General features: G+C 41.0%; 1 long non-coding RNA gene across 1 annotated transcript; it reads left to right on the top strand.

Moving 5' to 3' along the window:
- The first annotated feature begins 445 nt into the window (after positions 1-445).
- On the top strand, positions 446-3,650 carry LOC139369623 (uncharacterized). Its single transcript, XR_011627050.1, has 6 exons — positions 446-495; positions 1,303-1,717; positions 2,007-2,060; positions 2,318-2,383; positions 2,496-2,558; positions 2,859-3,650. It is a non-coding gene; the product is annotated as an uncharacterized lncRNA (long non-coding RNA).
- The last annotated feature ends 3,639 nt before the right edge of the window (positions 3,651-7,289 follow it).

Genomic DNA, 7,289 nt, shown 5'->3' with positions numbered 1-7,289 from the left:
ATACCTTCCAGGTGACTACCTTGTGAAGCTGGTTGAGAGAATGCCAAGATTGTGCAAAGCTGTCATCAAGGCAAAGGGTGGCAACCTTTTTTTGCTTACTACATGATTCCATATGTGTTATTTCATAGTGTTGTCTTAAAGAGTCTGCCCTGCCTTGTGCCTGTTTCTCTGAGGCCTGCTGATGTTAAGAGCAAGGCACTCTCCTCCTCCCAAGCGCTAGAAAAATGTGTTCTCATTCTATAACATTTCAAAATGCAATTGCGGAAAAACACGGCTTTGGGAGCTTTGTCTTCTCATCCCCGTCGAAGAGAGGAGTGTCTGCATTTAATATGATTATTTGTACATAACCATGGGAATTAAGTTTCACTTTCAATTCTTGTAAGTAGGCAGTATTTTCCTCATATGACGTGGCTGGTTTATGTACAGTCTGTGCTGGCTGGAGCATAAATACCTGTGCACTACAAATTTGAGCAGGCGATCTCCTTATTGTCACTGGTAAGTAATATTTTTTACTGGCTTAGCTTGTTTCTTGCATTATGTCAAATTATACAAATGTGATCTGTAAAGTCATGTTGCTTACATTGCTTATGGATTCTAGACAATTAAATGGATATGGCTCAATAAAATAGTTTATATCAAAGAGTGTCTGGATAAGAGAGTCTGCTAAATGACTAACATTTGACATGTAAAATGTTATATGCTCTACAGAGTGGTGCTAGAGAGGAGGATATACACAAACAAAATATGTATTTGGTTAGACAACTGACACAGACAACATTACTGTGTAACCAGAAAGGGAAGAGCAAGGCACTCTCCTCCCCCCAGGCGCTAGAAAACAGACAGCCAGGACCGTTCAAATCCAGGCTTCTATGAAATATGACCTATATTAATTACAATATGAGTGAAACATTCTTCCTTCCCTTTTAAAAAAAAAGTAACTATATTGAAAAGCAGTAGACCACTGATTGGCCAGCTCATTCTCCTCAGGAGGATGACATCATCCTCTATGATGAAAGCAATTATTTTTGCAATGTCTGTTTGAGATGCAAGTTTGAGTTGGGGTTTTTGAAGCGCTTTTTTTCTCTCTCCAATTTATGCTTTGGCCACAAATAAGAGTATAGGATGAGTCAACAACATTATTTGGGTATAATTTAACAGAATATAACCTTTTAAAAGTGAGATTTTCACTGGACAGTTACTTTAATGTCTGCACCGTTGAGTTGTTTGAAAAAAAGGGGGAGAAAAAAATAACAAAATAATACGATAGGTTTCAATGAGAATGGCACTTTCTCTACATTGCAGGTTCAGTGGACAACATCAAGAAGCTCCTACAACACCTTGAAGAAAATAACACCATTTGCAGCTAAACCACTATGGTAATCTGAGGCAGTTCACCGTTGGAGAAAGATCAATTCAATATTCATGAATTTTCAGGGAGTTATTTCCATTTTCTGATTTTGCTTAGAGTAATGTAAAAAAAACAACAACTCTTCAAGTGAAAACTATATAGTTGATGATGTATTGAGTTACACTAATGTTTATATGACTCTTCTCCTCTTCTTTTTGAGTGTCTCTCACTCACCTCTGGCCGAAAGGGAGCGAACAGGCTGTATGTTGCCTTATAACATACAAACCAAAACTGATGGGTGATGCCATCGATCTAATCCGTGGGTCAGTGACGCGGCCCATGGTCAATGACAGTCAACGCTAGTCGTGGGTCAGTGACGCGGCCCATGTCAAAAACAGTCAGCTTTCTCTTCTCTTCCGTCTTCTCCTATAAATTACACATACGCTTTGTGCACTTATTGCAAGAAATTGTATATCTATTAATAAATTAGGCCTTATTATTGTTATTATATTGTGTTTACCTTGTGTTTGTAAAATCAAGTAACATTCTACAATTTCATTTAATTGATAAGACATCAAATGCTTCCTTTATATAAGTTATGTATGGAAACATTTGAGGGCGAAAGTCAATTACTAACTATTATGAATAATTTCCCCAGAATTATGAAGCGACAGATGGTTTTTCCCCTGCAGCAAAGGACAATGTGGATGGAGTAAGTTGTATACAGTAATATGTCATACACATCTTTTCACCGTGGCTCTGTCCACATCAGCACGCTTTCTCCATCTGAACATTTACAGTTTAAAGCCAACAAGAACTACACTCAACACTAGTTCAAAATGAACAGTAATATTCTTTGCCTTTGAGTAGGCCATGTCGGACCAGATAAATCTGTCATATTAAAAGTAATACCACGTTCAAGTGAAGCAGCGAAGATTTTCAGATTTTGGATATTTTCTCGTCTTCCAGGATTTTACAGATCTCATCATAAACTTCCACCATCTGAACATGTCTGGAGATGAGAAGATGGACTGGGTACGTGGTTTGATTATTCTTCACTGTGTGTACACATGACACACACGCGCGCCAAAGGGTGTGGTCATGGAAACTATATGACGAGCCGTTGTTGTCTCGTCTGTCTAAACAGTCTGATCAGGAAGTGGGAGTGACCTGCTGCCAGGAAGAGGAGCACAATGAGGAAATGGAATGGGTATGACGACGTACAATTTCTGTTATCAATATCATGAATTCACTTTCTTTGTGTGTCAGTAATGGAAAAGCCCTTTGTGAAAAAGGGAAAGCTAAACTACCGTTTAAACCATTGACAACTAAGATCGAGAAGAATGTCACTGATCCTCCTATGTCAAGAATGTCAGAGCTAAAGGGGTTTATACTGTACGTCACGTGTCTGTACATTTGTAGAACTTGCACTAACAGCTTTGGGGACACTCACTTCTTAAAATATTTGCGCAAATATATGGTGCAAACACTCATCTGGGTGTCTTTACAGATCACCTCAAGAAATCCCAGCTTCTGCATCTGGAGAGAAAGAAAAGATGAGGAAGACCGCCTTTAAATGAAGACAGCCTTTTAAAAATCTTCATTAACTACCCATCTGTTGGGTGGCTTGGTCATCAAAACATTGGCCTAGTTCACACTCCTGTTGTACAACGCATCTCACACATCAGCTGTGATACAATTTAAGGATCCTGTCAATGGGTTTGTCTGCACGTAAACAAAGATCCGTTGTATCACCTCAGCGTGAACTAGGCCACTGTAGCCTAAAGATGGCATTGGTACACGCGTAGGGTTTTGTAAATACTGTACAGTAGGATATATGGTTATACAATCTAGATTGATATGTAAATATGTTGAGTATCTATTTATTTTCTCACTCATCTGTCATTCGTTGGCCTATTTAATATTCTGTGTTCTGAGGGCGAAAAGGGGAGGGGGGACGACTAAAATATTTGGAATGTGTCCCTAATGTTTTGTACACAGTGTATATATTACCCCACAACATTCACTCTTCCCATTAGTCCTTGGATTTATTTTTGTGTAGCTAATTCTCCTCAAAAAAGTACATCTGCTGTCTATTTGTTTGTCAATATTCATGTGTTCAGTGTCTTGTCTCCTTGTCAAATGAGTGTCTGTCCATTTAGTTGTATATCTGTATCACATGAAGTTATCCTTCGAACAGAGAAAGGGTGGTACCTAGTGGGGGCCGAGGGGTCAAATAAATCAACACAAACTGTGAAGTACTGATATTCAATGATGTGCATAAAACGACTCAGACTGTAAATTACATTCTTATTGGCATTGATTTTTTGTTGATTTTTATTTGACAATTTTCAACAATGCAACCACTGTGGTGCTCTTGGAAATACACTAAAACAAAATAGACAAGATTATAGCATATATAAAATACACCTCATCAGTAGGGAGGAATCAGTCAAATAAATAAAATAGATGATCAAGTAGCATTCATTAATACAATTATACTTTCTTTTAGCATGTGCAGTTTTAAAGCATATTGCCCATAAACTATTAAGGTTTATCTTAAAACTAGCATAGGACGGATTTTATATACACTACCGTTCAAAAGTTTGGGGCCTCTTAGAAATGTCCTTGTTTTCGTTGTACGAGATCTTCAGTTTCTTGGCAACTTCTCGCATGGAATAGCCTCCATTTCTCAGAACAAGAATAGACTGATGAGTTTCAGAAGAAAGTTATTTGTTTCTGGCCATTTCGAGGTTGTAATCGAACTCACAAATGCTGATGCTCCAGATACTCAACTAGTCTAAAGAAGGACAGTTGTATTGCTTCTTTAATCAGAACAACAGTTTTCAGCTGTGCGAACATAATTGCAAAAGGGTTTTCTAATGATCAATTAGCCTTTTAAAATGATAAACTTGGATTCGCTAACAACACCATGCCATTGGAACACAGGAGTGACGGTTGCTGATAATGGAATGGGCCTATGTACGCCTATGTAGATATTCCATTAAAAAATTACCCGTTTCCAGCTACAATAGTCATTTACAGATTTAACAACGTCGACGCTGTATTTCTGATCAATTTGATGTTATTTTAATGTACAAAAAAATTGCTTTTCTTTCAAAAACAAGGACATTTCTAAGTGACCCCAAACTGTTGAATGGTAGTGTAGTTTGGTACACCATTCAGTTCCTCTGCAAAAGTGTTAAGGAAATAACTTTTTTGGGGGGCAAAAATGGCTCTGGTGTGATGACAGAGTCTCCAATGAAATTAAGATAACCATACAGGTAACTGGGGCAAGGTCATGTATAATTTAAAAAAACATAAACAGTTTGATCTGCACCTCCCGGAAATCAACTGGAAGCCCGTTCAGTTCCCTGAAATTATTAGGACCAATGTTCATCCTAGGGCTGAGTTTAAGTATAATTAATCTGCAGGTTTGGGTAGGTTACTTTCTAAATGTAATCAGTTACAGATACTAATTACCTGTCCTAAATTGTAATCAGCAACGTAATTTTTGGTTTACCCAAACTCAGTAACGTAATCTCATTACTTTCCCCTTAAGAGCCATTAGAATAATACAAAAATGGACACTACCGGTCAAAAGTTTTAGAACACCTACTCATTCAAGGGTTTTTCATTATGTCTTACTATTTTCTACATTGTAGAATAATAGGGAAGACATCAAAACTATGAAATAACATATATGGAATCATGTAGTAACCAAAAAAGTGTTAAACAAATCAAAATGTATTTTATATTTGCGATTCTTCATATAGCCACCCTTTGCCTTGATGACAGCTTTTCACATTCTTGGCATTCTCTCAACCAGATTCACCTGGAATGCTTTTCCAACACTCTTGAACTATTTCCCACATATGCTGAGAACTTGTTGGCTGATTTTCCTTCATTCTGCAGTCCGACTCATCCCAAACATCTCAATTTGGTTGAGGTCGGGGGATTGTGGAGGACAGGTCATCTGATGCAGCACTCCATCACTCTCCTTCTTGGTCAAATAACCTTTACACAGCTTGGAGGTGTGTTTTGGGTCATTGTCAAATCAAACTGTATTTGTCACATGTGCCGCAGATTGGTCACATGCACACGCAGATTGGTTGAGCTAATTTGTTCATGTAGGTAGGGGTTAAGCGACTATGCATTGACAAACAGCAAGTGTCAGCAGTGTACAAAACCAATGGGGGGAGGGGGACGGGGTCAATGTAAATAGTCCGGTGGCCATTTGATTAATTGTTCGGCAGTCTTATGGCTTGGGGGTAGCTGTTAAGGAGCATTTTGGTCCTAGACTTGGCGCTCCGGTAACGCTTGCTTTGCGGTAGCAGAGAAAACAGTCTATGACTTGGGTGACAGGAGTCTCTGATAATATTATGGTCTTTCCTCTGACACCGCCTATTATATAGGTTCTGGATGGCAGGAAGCTTGGCCCCAGTGATGGACTGGGCTGTTCGCACTACCCTCTGTAGTGCCTTACGGTCAGATGCCGAGCAGTTGCCATACCAGCTGGTGATGCAACCGGTCAGGATGCTCTCGATGGTGCAGCTGTATAACTTTTTGGGGATCTGGGGACCCATGCCAAATCTTTTCAGTCTCCTGAGGGGGAAAATGTTTTGTTGTGCCATCTTCACGACTGTCTTGGTGTGTTTGGACCATGATAGTTCGTTGGTGATGTGGACACCAAGGAACTTGAAACTCTGAACCCATTCCACTACAGCCTCGTCGATGTTAATGGGAGCCTGTTTGGCCCACCTTTTCCTGTTGTCCACAATCAGCTCCTTCGTCTTGCTCACATTGAGGTAGAGGTAGTTATCCTGGCACCACACTGTCAGTTTTCTGATCTCCTCCCTATAGACCCTATAGTCTCATTGTTGTCGTTGATCAGGCCTACCACTGTTGTGTCGTCAGCAAACTTAATGATGGTGTTGGAGTTGTGTTTGGCCACGCAGTCATGGGTGAACAGGGAGTACAGGAGGGGATGGAGTACACACCCCTGAGGGGCCCCCGTGTTGAGGATCAGCGTGGCAGATGTGTTGTTGCCTACCTTTACCACCTGGGGGCGGCCCGTCAGGAAGTCCAGGATCCAGTTGCAGAAGGAGGTGTTTAGTCCCAGGGTCCTTAGCTTAATGATGAGTTTTGTGGGCACTATGGCGTTGAACGCTGAGCTGTAGTCAATGAACAGCATTCTCACATAGGTGCTCCTATTGTCCAGGTGGGAAAGGGCAGCGTGGAGTGGAATGGAGATTGCGTCATTTGTGGATCTGTTGGGGCGGTATGCAAATTGGAGTGGGTCTAGGGTATCAGGGAGGATGCTGTTGATGTGAGCCATGGCCAGCCTTTCAAAGCACTTCACAGCTACCGATGTGGGTGCTACGGGGCGGTAATCATTTAGGCCTGTTGAAAACAAATGATAGCCCCACTAAGCGCAAACCAGATGGGATGGCATATCGCTGCAGAATGCTGTGGTAGGAGGATCAGCATGGCAGATGTGAAGGCACAACCATGTGGATTAAGCTTGCCTTGAATTCTAAATAAATCACAGACAGTGTCACCAGCAAAGCACCCCCACAAATCCCACCTCCTCCTCCATGTTTCACAGTGGGAAACACAGATGGGGAGATCATCTGTTCTGACCAAAGGACAGATTTCCACCGGTCTAATGTTCATTGCTCATGTTTCTTGGCCCAAGCAAGCAAACTGGATGCAGTTTATCACAGTGCCATCAGTTTTGTTACTAAAGCACCTTATACTACCCACCACTGCGACCTGTATGCTCTAGTCGGCTGGCCCTCGCTACATATTCGTCGCCAGACCCACTGACTCCAGGTCATCTACAAGTCCATGCTAGGTAAAGCTCCGCCTTATCTCAGTTCACTGGTCACGATGGCAACACCCACCCGTAGCACACGCTCCAGCAGGTGTATCTCACTGA

This window comes from Oncorhynchus clarkii, chromosome 17, assembly GCF_045791955.1.
Source record: "Oncorhynchus clarkii lewisi isolate Uvic-CL-2024 chromosome 17, UVic_Ocla_1.0, whole genome shotgun sequence".
Lineage (NCBI taxonomy): Eukaryota > Metazoa > Chordata > Actinopteri > Salmoniformes > Salmonidae > Oncorhynchus > Oncorhynchus clarkii.
Note: the sequence above shows the minus strand (reverse complement) of the source record. Positions and strands in the feature narration are given on the sequence as shown.